The following is a 17,398-nucleotide window of genomic DNA, read 5'->3' as shown; positions in this document are numbered from 1 at the left end:
TAAGCAGAGACAACATGTGAAAATAGAGAAATGGTGACCATCTGCAGTTCCAAAAGATGCTTCATGCACCCAGGATATCCTTTCAAACACCCTACTCTCCCCACCCCTTTTTTCCTAAGATCTTTTGTTCTCACCTTTCCTTAAAGAGAATATAAAAGGAGAAGGTTTTCTACCTTCCTGATCTTTTCCACTTACGGCAACTTTTTTCTGTCCTTCCCTGCCTTATCCTATTCTTTCTTTCTCTGCATTTCCTCAAATAAAATTTCTACTGAATTTGAAAAAACAAACAACCAAAACAAAACAAAAAAATAAAATCAAAACAGAGAGGCCTTAGAAAAAGCCACTCTTCCTTAGCAACTTGATTTTAAATTTCTATTCTCCTATGAATGAGATAATTAATTTATCTTGTATAAACCATCTAATATGTGACATTCTATTAATGACAGTCACAACAAACTTTTATACCAGAATATATGTTTGGTACAAAGGGAAACATTTTTCCATGTGGAGTCTCTAGTCCATAAATGTGGCATATTTCTCCATTTTGGCATATTTTCTTTGAGGGTTTCATCAGCATTTATTTTCAGTAGAGAATATTTGTAAATCATTTGTTAGATTTACATCTAAGTGTTTCATACATTTTAAAATATATGGCTTTGTAGTTTTCATTTGTTTCCAAAGTTTATCTCTAGCACATATAATGCAATAGAATTAAAATTTTTGTATTCTGTGATCATTTTTGGCTCACTCACTAGCTTTTATGCATAAATTCCTTGAAATTATTGCATAATCAACTGTGCTGCATACAGCAGTGGTTTTATTTCTTCTGTTGTTATCTGTCTGCATGTTATTTCCTTTTCATGCCATTTGCACTGACTAGATCTTCTAGCATTGTGTTGAATAACAGTGGCAAAATGGACATTCTTGCGTAAATCCCACACATAGAAGAAAGTATTAAATCTTGCAACTTTAAATCTAATGTGAACTGTAGGCTTTTTGCAATGGCCTTTGGCTAAATTGAGAAATTTTCCCCTTATTGCTTTTATTCTTGAGATTTCATCGTAGATGAGCTTGGAATCTTGTCTAATGTTTTTCCTCTGTATCAATTGTAATTATTATGTGACCTTTATTATTTATAATGTTAATATGATAGATTGGGTGTGGGCATTTGCCTTGCATGAGGGTCACCAGGGTTTGATTCCTCCATCCCTCTCGGAGAGCCTGGCAAGCTACCGAGAGTATTCCACCTGCATGGCAGAGCCTGGCAGGCTATCTGTGGCATATTTGATATGCCAAAAACAGTAACAACAAATCTCACAATGGAGACGTTACTGGTGCCCACTCGAGCAAATTGATGAACAATGGGACGATAGTCCTACAGTGCAATAGGATAGATCAAATTGATCAATTTTCAAATATTAAACTTGTCTTGCATTCCTGGAATAAACTACTCAGGATTGTTTGCAGCAGAATCACACCTGGAGGTACTCAGGGCTTACTTCTGGCTCTGTGCTAAGGGATCACTATTGAACCCAGGCTGGTGAAGTGCAAGGCAGTGCCCTCCACACTGTAATAGCTCTCCAGCTCCCTGTCCTTTCAGTTTAATCATCTTTTAATTTGGATATATTTTCAACTATTCCTATACTTATATTTTACCCTCATGTAATAATATTTTTCTCTAAATTCTATTCTGAATTTTATATCCATCTCTAATTTTCTTTGGCTAGTATCTATATGAGATACCATTTGCATATTTTTACTTGAAACCTGTCTATATTGCTAGACTTGAAACGAATTTAGCAGGCAGCATGCAATTGTGTTTGGTAGGTTGGGTAATGGTATCCAAGATGCTTAACATCTAATCATTGGATTCTGTTTAAATTACCTTGTCAAAAATGACCTTGTTGAGGTAATTATATTAAGGATCTTGAGGTGTAAATTTATCCTGGATTATACCAAATAAGCCCTAAATGTAGTATTGATGTTCTTGCAAGAGGGAGGTGCAGAGAAATTTGGCACAAAGGATAAGGTTATGCAATGCAAAATGATTTGAATACAATCAAATTAGTGTGTTTTTGTTCTTTGTGGGTTGATGCCAAGAAGTAGAAATGTTAGGTTATATGAGAGCTGTATTCTTACATTTTTGAGCAATCTCCATACTGTTTTCCAAAGGGGCTGAACCAGCAGCATGCTCACCAATAATGATCCAATAATGATTGTGAGTTACTTTATTACCACATACCTGACAATACTGTTTTTTTTCAGTCTTTTTGATATATGATACTATCTCTAGTGTAAAATGGAATCTGTCATTTTGATTTGAATTTATCTGATAAGTGACACAAATAATTTTTTATATATATTTTGGCCATATATATGACCTCTTCATAGAAGTGTCTGTTCATTGCCTCTCTCTCTCTCTCTCTATTTATTTATTTATTTATTTATCTATTTATTTATTTATGTGATTATTGGTTTTGTTTGTGAGTGCTTTTTATATCCTAGTTATTGTTTCTTTATCTGATGTATTGTGTACAAATAGTATCTCTCATTCAGCAGGATGTCTTTTAATTTTTTTCTGGAGTTTCTTTTGCCATGCACATTTTTTAATTTGTTGTATTCCACTCGGTTTTGTTCCTGTTATATTTTGAACATCATCAAAAAGGCCTTTGAGGTTGAGAATCTGAAGTGGGTTTTTTATATTTTCCTTAATATATTTTAAAATTATGGTTTGATTTCTCTTTTTAATTTTGGGGACCATACCTGGAGATGCTCAGGCGTTATTCCTAGCTCTCTGCTCAGGGTTCACTCCTAGCAGAGATCAGGAAATGCTGGGGATTGAATCCAATTTTACAAGTGCAAAGCAAGAGCCCTACCCACTGTGCTAATATTGGTTCAATCTCAGATCTTCGAGATTCTAATTTTCAATTCTACTTTGAATTAATATTTTTTTGCATAGTGAGGTACAGATCAAACTTTTGCTTTCTGCATGTTCTCAGCACCATTTACTGAAGAGGCTTTCCTTACTCCACTAGAGTCACCCAAACCCTTTATCGTAGATCAAGTATCCATAGCTCTGTAAGGATTTTACATAGGTCTTATACCTGGGCTCTCAATTCTTGCCTAAGGGACATACAGACTATCTTTAGTCTATAACCATGCTGTTTTGATTACTATAGTTTTATAGTATATTTGAAAGCCAGGAAATATGATATTTCCAACTTCTTTATTCTCAGAATGGCTTTGGATATTTTTGAGGTATTTAACAATTCCATACAAATTTTATTTGTGATCATTATAAGCCATTGAAGAAATTTGATGGGAGTTGCAACAAATCTGTACAATACTTTGGTTACAATGGTCATTTTGACAATGTTAATTCTTCCAATCAATGAACATGAAATATTTTTTAACTTACTGGTGTCTTCATATATTTCTACCATAAGTGACTTATGATAGAAATTAAAAGACATAAGTGACTTCAAGGTGTGTATCTTTTGTATCATTTACTAAGTTGAATCTAGGTATCATGTTTTGGGACACTATTTTAAATGAAGTAGCACTAAAGCACTGTCGTCTCTTTGTTCTTCTATTTGCTCAAGCAGGTACTAGTAACGTCTCCACTGTGAGACTTGTTGTTACTGTTTATGGCATATTGAATATGCCACGGGTAGCTTGCCAGGCTCTGCTGTGCAGGCAGGATACTCTCGGTAGCTTGCTGGGCTCTCTGAGAGGGATGGAAGACTTGAACCCAGGTTGGCCACGTGCAAGGAAAAAAGCCCTACCCGCTGTGCTATCACTCCAGTCCTTAAATGAAGTAGTATTTTTAATTTCTTTGTCTTCTAGATCATTATTTGTGTAAATAAATGCAGCAGATTTTTGTACAGTAATATTTTAGACTGCTAGCACAGTGGTAGCACTGTGCTACTCCTTTCATACGGCTGACCCATGTTCAATTACTCCGCCACTCTCGGAGAGCCCAGCAAGCTATCGAGAGTATCTCGCCCTCATGGCAGAGCCTGGCAAGCTACCCGTGGTGCATTGGATATGTCAAAAACAGGAACAATGAGTCTCACAATGAGAGACATTACTGATGCCTGCTTGAACAAATCGATGAGCAGTGGGATGACAGTGACAGTGACAGCTATGAGTTTTGTATTAGTTTATTGGTTCCAAGAGCTTCATAGTGGAATCTTCTGTGTGTCATCTGCAAATAGTGAGGGTTTTTCTTTTGTAATTTGCTTTCTTTCTCTTCCTTATTTTTTGTAGTGAGGACTTCCATGTCTATATTGATTAATAGTAGGAAAAGTGAATATCCTGTCTTCTGTATTTGCTCAGAGGAAAGGGTTTCAGTTTTTAATCACTGAATGAGTTCTAGGATTGGGTTTTTTGTAAATGGCTGTTAGTATCTTGGGGGAAGATTCATTCTATATTTTTTAGAGGGCTTTATATCATGAAGGGATAATGAATTTTTTCAAAAGTTCTACATCAACTTTTATAATCATTTTATTTTACTTACTTTTAGTTGAAATGGTTTATTACATTAAAGTATTTGTCTATGTTGAATCATCCTTGCACCCTGGAATGAATCTCACTTCATCATGGTGTTTGATCATTTGATATGTTATTGGATTCATTTTGAAAGATTTTGCTGAGGGCTTTTGTGTCCAATTCTCTATGTTTCCTCTTAATTTTATTTTGCAGTTCTATTCATCTTTTTAAATAATTTTTTCAGTTGAATCACCATGAGATACAGTTGCAAAGCTTTCATATTTGAGTTTCAGTCATACAATGATCGAACATCCACTCTCTGCCTATATGCAGACAATTTACCCCATACTCTCTAATGTTGGGCATTATGGTTTGCAATATAGATTCTGAGAGGCTATCACATTTGGTCTTTTATCTACTTTCAGCACACATCTCCCATCTCCAACTATCCCTCCAACTATCATTGTGATACCTCTGCCGTGCAGGCAGAATACTCTTGGTAGCTTGCTGGGCTCTCCGAGAGGGGCGGCGAAATTGAACCTGTGGTGGCTGCATAAAAGGCAAGTGCCCTATCTGCTATGCTATTGCTCCAGCCCACCAGCCCATCATGATATCTAATAATTATTTTGATTTGCATCTTCCTGATGATTTGCAATATGGAGGATTTTTTCATGTGCCTTTTGTCCATTTGGATTTCTTTTTTGAGGAAGTTTCTATTCATATCTTCTCTCCATTTTTTGATGGGGTTGGAGCTTTCTTTCTTGTACAATTCTATTAGTCTTGTATATCCTGAATATCAATCTCTTATCAGATGGGTATTGGGTAAATATTCTTTCCAATTCTGTGGACTCTCTCTGTATTTTGGTCACTGTTTCTTTTGAGGTGCAGAAGCTTCTTAATTTAGTGTAGTCCAATTTGTTTATGTTTGTTTCCACTTGCTTGGTCAGTGGTGTTTCATCCTTAGAGATGCCTTTAGCTTCAATGTAATGTGGGGTTCTACCTACATTTTCCCCCATGTACCTTATGTTTGTTTAAATATAACATCGAGGTTTTTCAGTTGAACTGGATCTCTACTATGTCTTTAAAGAAAAAGCCTTATTGTCTTAAAAACAGAACAAAACTTTCAGCAGCCAAAGAGAGTTTACAGGAGTAAACTTCCTTTCATTTAATACCTGAGTACAGGCAGGAGTATATGTTGAACACTGTTGAGTATAGTCTTGAAACCAAGCCCCCCATAAAAAATCTCCATCCTCCAAAACCCCCACCAACATCATACCAAACAAAGAAGAATCCTCAAAACTTTCTAGGTACAATCTAGTTGGAAATTTTCTGGCTGTAAAGTGAAGTTAGTATGAGTAGACCTTGAATGACTTTCCTTAATTTTTGTCAGTTGAATCAGTGCATGTGTTAGGTTTACAACCCCGATATACTACTGTCAACTTCAACCTGCCTGTGTTCCATTCTCTGTCTAAGTTTATTCACAATGTCCATATTTATTTATTGATGTTTATTAATGTTACTATTTTTATTGATATTACAATAAATACTTCTATTTATTGATGTTACTGGGCTGGAACAATAGCACTGTGGTAGGGCATCCTCCTTCCACGTGACCAACCGGAGTTTGATTCCTCTGCCCCTCTTGGAGAGCCAGACAAGCTACCAAGAGTATCTTGCCCACACGGCAGAGTCTGGCAAGTTACCCATGATGTATTTAATATACCAAAAATAGTAACAAGAAGTCCAAAAAGGAGATGTTACTGGTGCCCGCTCGAGAAAATCGATGAGATGACAGTGACAGTGATTGATGTTACTATCCTATTTATGATCCATTGTTGAAAAACAATTGTGTATATAAGTGAGGATTTGTATCTGTCTCAATTCCACTGGTCTATGATGTGCCTGATTATTTATTTTTATTTTTTGCAAAACCACTCTGCAACTCTATAGCATATTTAAAGTTGGGCCATATGACACCTTTGATTTTTGTTCTTAGGATAGCTTTGGTTATTCAGGGTTTTTATGGTCTCACACAAATTTTGCTATTTCCTTAAAGGGCACCTTTCAGGTTGAATTCTGATAGGGATTGACTGAATCTGTATATTGCAGGATGGTCACTTTGATTCATTTAATAATGTTAATTATGTGAATTTTGGATGAGATTGAGAAGGGTAAGTAGGTCATAAGTAGGTTTGAAGTTCTAACACACTAAACAATCTAGACTTGAGCTTTTTTTTGAGGGAGATTTTAGTTATTTTTTCAATTTCTTAGTTTATAATAGACATGCTCAGATTTTCTAGTTCTTCCTGATTTAGTTTTGGCATGTTGTGACTCTGAAAATGTATTTATTTCTCCTAGGTTTTCCAACTTGGGCTGGAGCGATAGCACAGCGGTTGGGCGTTCGCCTTTCATGCAGCCGACCCGAGTTCGATTCCTCCACCCCTTTAGGAGAGCCCGGCAAGCTACCGAAAGTATCAAGCCCATGCGGCAGAGCCTGGCAAGCTACCCATGTGTATTGGATATGCCAAAAACAGTAGCATTAAGTCTCTCAATGAGAGACGTTACTGGTGCCCGCTCAAACAAATCGATGAGGAACGGGATGACAGTGATAGTGATAGGTTTTCCAACTTAGTAGCAAAAAGTCATTCCTAGAAGTTTGATTTGTGGTATCCGTTTTAACTTCTTCCTTTCAGTTTCTAGTTCTGTTTATTGGGTTGTTCTCCCTTATAATTCTCTTGGTGAGCTTAACATGGGATTTATTAATCTTGTTTATTCTTTTAAATATACAGCTCTTGGTTTTATTGGTCCTCTCTGTTTTAACTTACATTTTATTTATTTCAGTTTTAATTTTCATCATTTTGTTGCCTGTAATTTTGGGTTTTATTATTTTTCTAATTTCTTGAGTGTGACATTAGAGTGTTTGAGGTTTCTCTGATTTTTTTTATTGTAAGTCTGATTGCTATGAACTTCCTTCTGAATACTACAGTTACTGAGTCCTACGTATAATGATGACTTATATCTTCATTTGTAGGATAACATTGATTTGTTCTTTCTGCCTTGCCACAGAGAGCTTAGGTTTATTGGGTTACTCCCATCAGAGTGCTCCCAATCCTCTGTGTTTATTTGTAACTTCTTTTTTTGTGCTCTGTTAACTTGTAAGTATTGTTTTTCTCTTCTCCTTAAGTCTTTTGCATAGTTAATTCAGAGCAATGTCCTTTTTGTATGGACACAGAAAGACAGTTAATGCTATGCTTTTGTGACATGGGAGTTAATTGACTCTCAGTGATATTTACCTCCTGGACATGTGTTCTCTCAACTTAAGCCTCAGTTGCCCTTACTTCTTAGCACCCCAAAAGCAGGATCCTGATGAGGGACTGGATGGACCCAGGGCAAGCAGTGAGCTATGTCCTACCCTGGCATCAAAATGGGCCTGGCCAAAATTCCATAATGCTTAACTATAAGTTAAGAGCATGGTCATGGACAAATCTGTCATGATACAAAAAGTAATAACTAGATTCAGACCCTGCTAGGGTATGAAAAGACTAATCTGGCCTGAGCACTGTAGTCTGAGTCTGTGGCAAGATGTTCCCAGGAGAGCCACCTTACAAGTTTTAATGTATCTCTTACTGTGTCCATACAAAAATAAGTATATTCTAACTACTTCTAAAATAAATATTAATAAGTAGAATGATGTTAGTTAAGTTATTGGACTAAGGAAAGAGAAAAACACCTTAAGTGGTATTTTGCCTTGGAGCAAAGGGAGTGCTTTCTTATGTTGATTTTGCTACAGGACTGGGGTATGGTAGGCTCAGTGTGCTGGGGGTGGAGAGAGGAGAGAGTTGGAGGGGAAGAGGAAGAGAGCTCAGGGCAGCAAGATGGAACACAGAGAGATGAGCAGAAGAGAGAGGATACGGGAATGAGGGGCAGTGTGAGACTAAAATGGGGGGCTCAGAGAGACTGGAACAGGCAGAGAGTGGGGAGAATGGAATAAACGGCAACTGATCAATCAACTGGCTTGGCCCTTGTTTCCTCCTCCTTCTGCCCCATGGCAGGCGGCCCGGAGTGGGCCAGCAGCCAAGACCACTGAACCCAGGTGGTGAGGGGGAGAGCCACCATGGCTCTCCCTAGCTGCCCCAGAGACTAAATATTCATTCGTGTTGTTTTATTTTTTTCAGGATGTTTTTTGATTTCCTCTTTAGTTTCCTCATTGACCCAATAGTTATTCAATAGCATTGTATTTAGTCTCCAAAATTTGAGGTTTCCCTCTAACTTTCTTTTCAAGTATTTCACTTTACTAGCATTTCCTTGACATTATTCTAATTTGGTCTGAGAAGATATCTGATAAAATTTCAATATTTATGACTTTATTGACAAGAATGTTCCATGCACATAGGAGATGGAAGTATATTTAGCCTTTTGGGGGTATCGAACCTTGTAAATGCCCCATAAACCTAGTTAGTCTGATTCTTCATTTAAGGCTCTTGTGTCCTTGTTGATTTTCTTTCAGGTTGATCTCCCCAGTGGTGAGAGGAAGGTGATACAATCTCTTACTACTATTGTGTTATGGTTGATATCTCTTTTCAGGTCTTTTAGTACTGCTAAGTCCTTTTGATGTATTGATTCCCTTAATTATATAAAGCCCATCCCTGACTGTTATTACCTTTTCTAGATAAAAATCTATTATGTCTAAAGTTTGACTTCCCCTGCTTTATTTAGGCTACATTTGCTTGTATGACTGCTTCCAATCTTTTACTCTGAGACTGTGTTTAGCATCGAAGCTCAAGTGGGTCTTAACCTCAGACAGCAGAAGTCTGGGTTTTGTTTCCAAATGCATCAAATCACTCTGTGCCTTCTGATTACTGATTCAAGGCCAATGGTATTCACCAAAATTATAGATATAAAATAACTCGTTGCAATTTTTCTATATAATTTTGGGTATCATTGCAGTTTTTCTCTATTTCTTCTCATTCTTTCTCATTGTACTTTGATAAATACCTTTGTATAGTAATTAGTGTTCATGTATCTTTTCTGATTTCTTTCAAGTATTTCTATTTGGAGTTTACCATGAACTTACATTTAGTCTTTCTTAAGCTGTGTCATATTACACCATGTGGGGAACTAGAAAAATCATAGGGGAGGTTCTAGCTGCCGTTGTAACTGGAAGGGGTTGTTTCATATTTGCTTACTTAAAAGTAGTTTTCTAGGAGCTGCGGGTGGGGTGCTGAGTGATTTATTTTTCTGAATAGGGGGTGATAGACCAAATAAGTTGGGAACCTCTGATCTAGGGTTCTAAGCGTATATCTCATTTTAAATAGAAAGCTGTAGAAATAGAAGAAATAGAAATTTCTTCTAAAAGATTAAAATATCACTCTCCTTATCTTGGGGTGTTTTGTTACTTATAAGAGGAGTATAAGACCTTTTAGTATATATTTATTTATTTTGGTTTGTAGGCACACCTGGTGATGCTCAGGACTTTGTAGCCAAGAATTACCCCTGGTGAGGCTCAAGGAACCATATGGCATGCTGGGATTGAAACCAGGTTGACCACATGCAAGGCAAATGCCCTACCCACCAGTGATATCTCTCCAGCCCCTTAGTTTTTCTTTTGCTTGCTTTTTCCTTTGTTCATTTTGGGTCACACTTAATATTCTTCAAGGACTACTCATGGTTTGGAGGTCACTCCAATGGTACTGGGGATAGAACTTGGGTTTCTTGCATGCAGACATGTGCACCAGTTCTTTTTCCCTTGCAGAACCAGTTAACATAATAATTGAAGAAAACTACCTGAAAATTGTTTATTCACTCCTTTTAATTTGAGTAATAATATGCTGAATAGAATATTTTCAGTTGGAAATTTTAACAATATAAATGTAAATTGTGATTATGTAAATTCTTTTGGCCTATAGATTTTCAAGGAGAAATCCCCTTTCTTATTTGTGTCTTCCACTTTCTTTTGTTGTTTTAGAGATTCTATCTCTGATTCGACATTTGTCTTTTAAACTATTTGCCTTTTTTCTTCTTTGTAGAAGATCTCAGTCATTATATCTCTAATTAAGAAAACTAACACAGTGACACACCTCGGCCTTATATTACAAAATTGATGAAAAACAGTGTGGAATGGATAAGGAGAAATAAAGATCAGACTAGGAATGACATAGCAACAGGTGTGGAGGTTCGGGGTACTTTGGTAGTGATGTTGTGTAGTAAAATTGTATGCCAATAATATAAACATTATTGAAATCATATTATCTATACTATAGTATAAGAAGAGAAACAAAATCTCTACTTTCTCTTTGTTTCATCCAATTGAAAGTCCTGTAATGAGAATGCAGATTCTGTTTATGCTGTTCCGCAATCCTTAACGTTAATATTAACTTCATTTTTTCTTTAAATGTATATATATATATATGTCATTGAACACTGTGAGATACACAGTTACAAAGTTGTTCGTGATTGAGTTTCAATCATACAATGTTCCATCACCTGACCTTTTGCCAGTGTACACTTCCCACTACCAATGTTCCCAGTTTCCCTCCTACTCACCAGTCTATCTCTATGGCAGGAATTTTTCATCTCTTTCTTTTATTCTCTCTCTCTTTCCTTTTGAGCATCATGGTTTGCAATACAGGTACTGAAAGATTGTCATGTTTACCTATTCTCAGCACTCAGTTCTTGTTCAGAGTGATTATTTCCATCTATCTTTGACATAGTAGTCCCTTCTCTACCTAAGCTGCCCTCCCCTACCACCACTTGTGGCAAGCTGGCAACCATGGACCATTTGTCCTAGCCCTCGTTTCCACTGTTCTTTGGCATTAGTCTCATACTATGCTTTTTTTATATTCCACAAATGAGTCCAATCATTCTATCTGTCCTTCTCCCTTGGAATCATTTCATTCAGCACAGTATGTCCTTCCATTCATAAGCAAATTTCATGACTTTGTTTTTTTTTTTTTCTGGTGGCTATGTAGTATTACATTGTGTAGGTGTACCATCATTTCTTTATTCAGTCATTTGTTCTCAGGCAGTTGGGTTGTTTCCAGAACTATTGTGAATAGTTCTGCAATAAACATAGGAGTGCAGATGTTTTTTCTACAGTGTGTTTTGGGCTTCCAGCCCAAGATATTGCTGGGTTGTACGGAAGCTCAGTTTTCTAACTTTTTGAGGGAAGCCCATATTGGTTTTCAAAAGGGCTGGAGCAGTAGGCATTCTCACCAACAATGAGAGTTTCTTTCTCCTGAATCAGCTCCAGCACTAGTTGCTCTTGTTCTCTTGGATGTGTGTATATCTCTATGGTGTGAGATAATATCTCATTGTTGTTTTGATTTGCGGGGCTTGAGCGATAGCACAGTGATAGGGCGTTAGCCTTGCATGCGGCCAACCTGGGTTCGATTCCTCCGCCCCTCTCGGAGAGCCTGGCAAGCTATCGAGAGTATCTCACTCGCATGGCAGAGCCTGGCAAGCTCCCCGTGGCATATTCAGTATGCCAGAAGCAGTAACAAGTCTCACAATGGAGACGTTACTGGTGCCCGCTTGAGCAAATTGATGAGCAACAGGATGACAGTGACAGTGACAGTTTTGATTTTCATCTCACTGATGATTAATAATGTAGAACATTTTTTCTTTTATTTCTTTACCATTTGTATTTCTTCTTTGAGGGAGGTTTTGTTCATTTCTTCTCCCAGCTTTTGATGGAGTTGGATTTTTTTCTTGTACAGTTTTACCACTGCCTTGGAAATTAATCCCTTATCAGATATGTTCTGGGTAAATAGTTTTTCCCATTCTGTGGACTTTGTATTTTGGTCACCATTTATTTTGAGATGTAGAAGCTTCAGTTTTTTCAAACTTCATCTTTTGTTTGTTCTTTTTTATGGTTTCTTCTACCTTACCTTCAAACTCAATCATTTAATTTACAGTGTCTTTTATTCTGCTGTTGTGTCCTTCTAGTACACTTCTTAGTCCAACTACTGTATTCTCTAGGTCAATGATTTGTAATTAAATTTTTCTCATACTTTGTGTATTCTTGTTGCATTTCTCTTCCACTGATTTTCTCATTTCAGTGAGAATCGTTGGGATTGTTGCTTCAAAGTCTTCATCAGACTGTGTACAAAGCGATGATTTACCTGGAATTCCTCCCAGTTTTCTTTTTCATAATTATGACTGGTGCTAGGTGAGAGCCTGGAGTGAGAGTTGATTGTCTAGAGGAGTAGGAGCTGGTGAGTAGAAGTTCACTATCATAGGCAGAAGCTGTGTCTCTGATTTCCTGGGGACCAGAGTGATCATCATGAGTTTTTGGTTACTGTAACCATGGGTCAGAGAGGGCCAGAATGGGAGTCTAGTTTTCACAGTGACTAGTTCCAAGCAGCAACTATAATATCAAAGTCAAATAAACCTGGTGAGTGATTGGGGGAGGTATTTCTGAACACTTGGCAGCGACTTTAGTGCCAAGGCAAGTGTACATTGGCAGCATCCTGTGGTAGGTCATGAATGTTTGACAAAGCATGGGATATCAAGTCTGAGTGGGTTTGAGCACAAGTGAAGGTTCAATCTTGTAGTCCTTGGAGATAGCTGTGTTCCTTTTCAGCCTCAATGTCCAATAACCAGAAATTTGAGTTCGGAAGTGTCTTGGGACATCCTTTGTATCAAATTTGAACAGGTCTGTGGAATGATCTAGATCTTGTTTAAAACTATGAGTGTCTGATAAAAATGCATAGTTTTTGATGCCTTGACATGCACAAAGATATAAATACATAAAAAAGCATGATACAAATTTTATATGTTAAAAAAGAAATCTGTGGATGAAAAACTCATTTGGTTATTTAGAAAAATAATACATAAGATCAATAGGAAATCAACTATAAAGAACTTGTGCAGCTTTATATTTTAAATTTGGTAAAGTTGAAAGTAGATTCTCAGGGCTAGAGTGATAGCACAGCGGGTAGGGCATTTGCCTTGCACGTGGCCAACCCTGGTTCAATTCCCAGCATCCCATATAGTCCCCTGAGCATCGCCAGGAGTAATTCCTGAGTGCAGAGCCAGGAATCACCTGGTGAGATCACCTGGTGAGACCTAAAAAGCAAAAAAGAAAATAGATGCTCTTCTTGCAATAAATACAATTTTTATTTATTGCTAATTATGTATATATCAATAAATCATTAAACATATTCAATAAAATGTAGAAATATTTATTAGATTAGTAAGACTGCAAAAATGATACAAAAGGATCCCTACACACAAATGGATCTTCTTTAATAATTTAAAGAACAGTGATTTTCTAATTTACAAAAGCTGTGCTAAAAATGAAACAAATTGTATAAATTGTCTTTGAGGTAGCACAATAGTGATATTAAATCTGCCAAAAGTCAAACTAAAAACATAATACTATGAATGCATTTTTTACTATAAATATGAGAATTCTAAAATAAATATTACTAGAATGAGTTTAGCAGTATTTAAAAAATGTATTCATCGTGGTCAATAAAGGCTTATTCCAAGGACATATTTTAAAATATATTTATGTATCTAATATTAATTATGTAAAATGGAGAAACTATATATAAACAAGTTATGTAAAATATATTCATATATATATAGAGAGAGAGAGAGTGCGTGTGCCTGTTGTGTGTGTGTGTGTGTGTGTGTGTGTGTGTGTGTGCATGGAGACTGAATCTTGCAAATGCAGGCTAGTACTCTAGAGCTCAGCTACATCCTGAATCTGAGAAACTATATCTTATATCATCTGATGAGTCATTACATAAAATTTAATATGTACATGTGCATAGTAATGTGCATACAATAATGTATAAAATTATGCCATAATAATGTATAAAAAGTGGAATATGAAATATCTCAAACCAAAATGCAGGCTTGTTTTATGTGAAATAGTAAAAGTATTTGCCAATGTTTATATGAAGTCAAGGTTACTAACATTGCTATTTATTTTTCAGTTAAAGCAATTAGAAGAGAAATGAAAATATGATATGAATTTGATGAGGTGTAAACCTGTACTACTAAAATAAAATTGTAATTCAAACCAATGTTACTTTGATGAAATATAAATAAATGACTAGTTAAAAACATTATTTAATAAAAATGCGACATGTAAATATTGAAAAAATAGAGCTCAAATGATTTTTGCAGATGATAAGATTATGGACTTGTAAAACAGAAAGAAGTCAGCAGAAAACCAATCACGTGTTTGGTGATTGTAACTTGCAAGTCACTTTGGTTAAAAAAAAACCAACAAAATTTAATAACTTTTCAGAATTATAATAAATATTTTAAATGGCATAAAAATCTGATATCCTGCCATAACTCTGAAGAGAAAAGTATTTGACTGACAGGAGAAACTTTGAGAGTGGCAATATGAAAACATCTTACATAAAGAAAACTACTATCAAGTTCTTGAGGAGGGAAGACTCAGTAAAGAGATTGATACCTTCACTGGGTAGTTAGAAGCATTTCCCACCTGAAAAAGCCAGAGAAGTGTCAAAAGTGTTACTGAAGAAAATAATTCTTAGGTTAGGCTTACCTGGATCATTACAGAGTGGCACTGGAAGGTCTTTCAAGATTTAGCTTCCATTTGAAAAATAAATATTCAACTTGATACAGTCTGGCACTCCTAATCATCAGGAAAAGTGGAGAAATTTAATCATATTTCATTTAATCCATATATATACATATATTGGGGAAGTTATGTCAAGAAACTTCAGTCTTAGCCCTCTCCCTTCTCGGATATGTAATAGCTCCTAAGACAAGACTTCAGCGTAGTCCATTAGAGCTATTGTATGTTAGGCCCTTTATACTGACAGGCTTCTGGTTGGACTCAGAGAGTTTAAAATTAATTAAATATGTTATTATTTTTAGACAGGTGCAGGCAATTCAAAAATATGGAAAGGCTGTTTTGTCTCAGGCAAGTAGAGAATTAACCCCAGCCAAAATTCAGCCTGGTAGTCTCAGGTCTCACTAAAACCTGGAAAACTGGATCATGTTTGGATCAACTATTGCTTAAATGAAAAGGTATTCACCAAGATCTCCTGGCAAGCCCACTGTGAAATTCCAAGATGGGTTTAATCTCTCCAGGATAAGACCAGTTCCATCTACGTGACTGGACTGATAGAAAATGAGTCAACCTACTCATTCCTGTGAACCCACTGCCACTTAAAACCCTTTTAAGAAAATTTGTTTTTTCTCAAAAATCTAAGTCATATGTCTTTTTACAGAAGGTAAGCAGATATAGACACTAACACTTTCTTTTATGGCAAACCCATTAAAATGCAAAAGAAAAGAACAAAATGCTATGGCCTTTATTTTCTTGTTCATTTTTTTTTTAATTTTCTTGTTCTTATAAACACTTTTGACCTTCCTGGGCCAGGAAAAGCTTTTCTAATCCGGGCCTAACATTTTAAAATAAATGTTGTCTAATCTATCTGATCTATCTTTCAGAGTAACAACTGTGAACCCAATAAACCATTGTCTGGGTTCCATTAACATTAAGTTAGCAAGAGATTTCACACCCTTACATAGCGTGAGATTTCATTTTGTCAGCATGAAGAAATTACGGAAGATGGACCCTCACCCAAGTACTTTATAAATACCCCTTCCACACTTATGGGGATATAATTTCTAGGGGGTAGTAATGCAGGCAGATAAATTGGAGGCTCTGGTCTCCCAAAGAGGAATCAAAAGAGCTATGCTTGGAGTATCACGTTTCACTCAAGTGAGAGAAATCCGGAGTTCTGACCTTGGTAGATGATCAAGAATCAGGGACGCTGTCTCATTTGCCAAGGTGTCAAAAATCAGATGGGCTGGACACGTAGTTTGATTCAGAATGACCGCTAGACTAAAGCTGTTACCGACTGGATTCCACAGGACGTCAAAAGACAGCATGGCCGCCCACCTACAAGATGGTCAGACTTCTTTGTCAAAACCCTGAATGAATAGTTTGAGGCTCTTCCTGTTCCTGGAGTGAGCAGAGACCATTGGGCTACACCAGCACACAACAGGGATGAATGGAGATGTTACTGGTGTCCTCTCGAGCAAATTGAAGATCAACGGGATGGCAAATGATACAAGTGATATCTAAAAGAAAAGGTAAAAGAATATATAATTTGATGTGGAACTGAGAATGTTGACCTCAGCTTTACCTAGGATGCTGGAAGTATAAAGGGAAATAAAAAACATTTTAGTTTTTAAAAGGCAAATTTGTCTCCTGTTTCCATATTATAACAGAACACTAAGAAGGAAAAATATTTTACAAATGGAAAATAACAAGATTCAGGAATATTTTAAATAGAAAACATGAACACACTTTACCAAAGTTTTTCTTCATTAGAAATAAAAAGGGTGGTCATCCCCACAGACAAGTGATAAGAGGGCATGAAAAATACATTACAAAAGTTTTGAATTGTAGAAATCATAGGATTGCAGATAGTATCAAGATACAGTTTATCAAAGATTTAAAAGAATGGGAAAAATTCACATTTTCCATGTTTGGGATAAAATACATTCTTTCCTAAATGGATGTGATTGATATAGCCTTCAGAGGAATCACTGTGTGTGTGTGATTGTATTTAATAAGCACCCTACAATTTGTTTTTCTGTTGATATGGCAATTGTATGTATAAGATTTTTTAAGGAAAAATATGAAATAATCTAACTCCTTTATTAATACTATTTGCTTTTGTTTTCCTGTTTTTTCAAAACTCCAAATTAATTTATTTCTGGCCATAGCATGAACGCAATTTTGCATAACATTTTCTCTGGTCATTTTTATTTTAGTGACTACCAATTCTAACTCAGGTAGGTCAAGAGACCTGGTTAATTTCTAAAAATCCTATTAATTTCTAAGTATCTTTAATATATGAATATAAGAAATTTAAAGACAATTTAAAGATACTCCAGGAAGAAT

General features: G+C 36.1%; 1 long non-coding RNA gene across 1 annotated transcript in view; it reads right to left on the bottom strand.

Annotated features, from left to right (window-relative positions):
• Window positions 1–17,398, bottom strand: part of LOC129400067 (uncharacterized) — a 220,964-nt gene that overhangs the window by 15,201 nt on the left and 188,365 nt on the right. The window contains exons 9-10 of the long non-coding RNA XR_008627411.1: window positions 16,232–16,569; window positions 15,020–15,109 (exon numbers count right to left, since the gene is read on the bottom strand). This is a non-coding gene — a long non-coding RNA (uncharacterized LOC129400067). The remainder of the gene's footprint in view (window positions 1–15,019; window positions 15,110–16,231; window positions 16,570–17,398) is intronic.

Source organism: Sorex araneus, chromosome X (genome assembly GCF_027595985.1).
Source record: "Sorex araneus isolate mSorAra2 chromosome X, mSorAra2.pri, whole genome shotgun sequence".
Lineage (NCBI taxonomy): Eukaryota > Metazoa > Chordata > Mammalia > Eulipotyphla > Soricidae > Sorex > Sorex araneus.
This window is presented reverse-complemented; position numbering and strand designations above follow the sequence as displayed.